Genomic DNA, 4,445 nt, shown 5'->3' on the forward strand with positions numbered 1-4,445 from the left:
AATATGAGAGACAAAGTGGATTGGGGTCTTATATTTAAGACCAAAATAAAAGTCAAACAGGATCTTATATTAAGGACCGGAGGTAGTACTTAATATCATACTATACAATAGTATTCTGAGATAATCAAGGGTATAAATATCATTCCAGAAGCTCATGCTAATATATAAAACACAATCAAATAAAATAGTAGCTTGGATAATTTGCCTTGGTGAACAAAAAACTTTTCGCCACAGCAGACTACACAGTATATCCCAAGTCTACAATTTCGTCCAAAAATCACTCATCAGGCTCCTATCCAGTCCTAAAGTAGTAGCAATTGATTTATTTTTCACAAAGCACTCCCATAAAGCAACTTCCAAATGTCTATAAAGTTTTCTCATAGTTTCAACACAATTTTCCTATTTCATATTATTCAAGCCTATCCTAAAGGGTTCAATTTAATTAAAAACTCCTCTTAGAGGATCCAGTAGAAGAAAACAAGTAAGAATTTACGTTACCTGCTATCTAATAAGTGCTTACAAGTTAAAGATTAAGACCCTGAATTTGGGGTCATCAAACCAAATATCATATCCACAAACAGAAAATATATGTTACTACAGTATTTTATGGGTAAGCTACGTGTTAAATTTTAACACATAACTCCCTTTTTAAGGTTTCCGAATTGTTACTCAGAATTCTAGCTTGTAAAATTTTTCTAAGATATGGAGTAAGAACACGGATACTATGCTTTGGATTTAGTTTTTAAGTTTCTTTAACTTATATTATCTTCAAAATTTCTGAATTATATCATCATAATTGATTCATAACCCAAGTAGAAAATTCTCAATTTATAGTCTATGTTCTATTTTTGAAAAATTTAGAGAAACATATTTAATATGAGTTAAATTATTCTCATTATAGAAGTTTAGTTATTAATCAACTATTAAAATTAACATATTAGATATCTTGAGTCTATATCTCCAAATTTTGGCTCAATCTAACAGTGAACAAATTTAATAATAATACTTTACTACTTAAGGTTCTATCTATAATATATGAAGGAAAAAAAAAGAGTTTAATGCATATCCAATAAATCATACCTCAGAAATTGAATCACTAATCCAACTGTTGAAATTGACAAGTTAGATGTCTCGAACTGGCAGATCAAATTTCAGCCCGATCTAACAGTTTACAAACTTACACATGACCCTTTACTGAGATAGTCTTAGTTTTGTGCGAAAATATTTAATTTATTCTTAATTCTTCCCTACTACCACTTATTTATAAGCTCATAGAGTCTCATCTTCATACCATTTAGTAGATATGGGACTTCATAACCTTTTGTTTTTATTTATCGATTCATATATAAATAGTTACATATATATACATACATATGATCATAAATATTTTAATTGTTTATATAAATTTAACCACTATTAAAGCGGTGTTAATAAATATTTACTCACAAATTTACTTAAGTCTTAGAGATTAAAAATTAGGATGTTACAATGAGAAAGAACTTCTTGGTCTTGAAGTACCATATCTTAGTGCCATAGGTGCATTAATGTATCTTGCTAATTTAACACGAACTAATATTGTATTTGCTGTTAGTTTATTAGCAAGATTTAGTTCTTCACCAACAAGAAGGTAATGGAATGGAATTAAGCATATATTTTGACATCTTTGAGGGACAATTGATATGGGATTATTTTACTCTAATGAATCAAAATCACAATTAATTGGCTATGTAGATGCAGGATTTCTATTAGATCCACATAAAGACAAGTCTCAAATAGGATATTTATTTATTTGTGGAGGTATAGCGATCTCATGGCGTTCAACAAAACAAACTTTATCAGGTACTTCATCAAATCATACGGAAATAATTGCAATTCATGAGGCAAGTCGAGAAGTGTTTGGCTGAGGTCAGTGACTCAACATATTCAAAGGAGATAGAATAAAACATATTTCTCCAAAGTTCTTTTTCACTCATGATCTTTTGAAAAGTGGTGATATAGATGTTCAGCAAATTCGCTCATGTGACAACCTTGCTGATTTGTTTACCAAGACACTATCGACTAGAACATTTGAGAAGTTAGTGTATGGTATTGGAATGCGTAGACCTAAAGACTTAAAATGATGTTATCATTTGGGAAAATAAATATTGTGTACTCTTTTTTCTTCACTAGGTTTTTGTCCCAATAGGTTTTTCCTAGTAAGATTTTAATAAGGCATAATATTCATTATGGACATCCAAGAGGGAGTATTATGATATTGCATGAGTGGATGTCCATAACCCTTAACCTTTAGAATTCTCATAGGATTCCTTACTTTCGAGTGTTATAAACTACATAACCTCCCTAATGAATCACTTGGAAGGAGTTTTTCATTTTTAATGCTATTATGATATTCTTTATTCCTTTGTAACCTTAGTATAGGACTTCAATACTTGGAGGCTTATAAATAGAGGGCATGCATAAGACATTTGTACCATAAAACAAAGTGAATGAGAAAAAAGCCATTGTCTTCTTTATCTTTGACTTTCTTTTCTACTCCTAAGTCTCCTTGTTTTTTGTAGTTTTACAACAGGATAAACATTCTAAATGTCAAATATAAAAATTATCATAAAAAGAATTTGAGTATCAATTTTTAAATACCTGTAAATGGCGAATTAACACATGGGTGAATCATGTCTTACAGTTAGTGTGTTTATGTTTTGTTACTTAGCTTACCTATGTTTCTTTATATGGTGATTATGGAATATTAGATTTAGTCTGGCATTCAACTTAATTCTAAATATAAGATCCTAATTCATTTTATCTTTTATATTTATCTGTTTTTTTCCTCAAAGTGGTTATCATAGGGTATGTTTGGATTGGTGTCGGACAAAATTGACTTCTAGCCCAATTGACTTTTATAAATGAAGTTAGAATAAAAGTCAGTTAGGGTATATTTGGATAGATGCTTTTAAAAAGTCAGTTAAAAAAATTAAAGGTTGTTTGGATGATTAATAGAAAAGTTAGTTTAGTTGTAAAATGACTGAAAAGAGCATAGACTTTATTGAATAGTAGTGTTTAAAATTTTATGTTTTTAATGTGATAATAGTTTAAAAAAATACATAAAATTATTATGATAAAATATAAATAGTTTATTTGTGAAATTATAAAATAAAAATATTTATTACAGAGAAAAATTTGAAAATACATTGTAGATAATTAATTAAATATATATAATGGACAAACATAAATATAAATTAGAATTCATTTGGTCTGAATAAAATCTCATCATGCTAACAAAGGAGATGAGGCAGAGGGGGAAATGTGAGGGTAAATCTAAGATGCTCATTTTTAATGATCACCATTTGAAATTGCAGTTTGAAAAGTCAGATTTTTCTTTGTTGAGTCCAACTGAGGTTGAAGGCCAGAAGTTGGTTGGAAAAGTTAGCCCAGCCAAATAACATGTTTTGTCCAACTCAGTTTACAGCCTCAGTTTCACCATTTCTAAGACACTTTTGCCGTTGGAAACGACAATCTAAACATACTCATAGTAGTTGCACATGTTAAATCACTACAAAAAAAATCAAATTAGCGACAAAATTTAGTGACAGAATTTTCGTCACTAATCAAAATTAGTAACGGAATTCAATTAGTGACGGAATTTTTTCCGTCACTAATTCCACCATCATTAAATAAATAGTGATGGATTTCAAAATTCCATCGCTAACGGATCAGTGATGGAAATTTTTCATCACAAATCCGTCACTAATTAGTAACAGATATCCCACAAATTCTGTCACAAAATAATGATGGATTTGTGACAAATTGGTGATGGAAATTTCTATCACTAGTCTGTCGCTAAATTTTTTTATTTTGTAAATTTAAAATATCACATCATTGCCACATGTCTATCACTATGAGCCGCCATGTCATCAATGGCTGCCACCTCACCAACTCCTCTCTCTCTCCCATATTGCCATGTCATCTCTTCATCCATGTTATCATGCCACGTGTCCATCACTATAAGCCGTCACGTCATCAATGGCTGCCACCTCACCAACTCCTCTCTCTCCCCTAATATTGCCACGTCATCTCTTCATCCATGTCATCGTGTCACGTGTCCATCATTATGAGTTGCCACGTCATCAATGGCTGCCACCTCACCAACTCCTCTCCCCCATGTTGCCACGTCATCTCTTCATCCATGTCATCGTGTCACGTGTCCATCACTATGAGCGCCACGTCATCAATGGTTGCCACCTTACCAACTCCTCTCTCTCTCATGTTGCCACGTCATCTCTTCATCCATGTCATCGTGCCACATTGCCATCATTGGATGCCACTTCAATTCGTCCTCTCCCCCATGTAGCCACGTCATCATAGCATCCACGTCATCGCCACGTCACAAATTGAGCCAATTTGTGAAGAAGTGTTGGTTCAAACCTAAGACCTTCTGTGCGCGTGTTGAA

Source organism: Neltuma alba, unplaced genomic scaffold (genome assembly GCF_004799145.2).
Source record: "Neltuma alba isolate B1F8T4 unplaced genomic scaffold, ASM479914v2 tig00007130_pilon, whole genome shotgun sequence".
Classification (NCBI taxonomy): Eukaryota; Viridiplantae; Streptophyta; class Magnoliopsida; order Fabales; family Fabaceae; genus Neltuma; species Neltuma alba.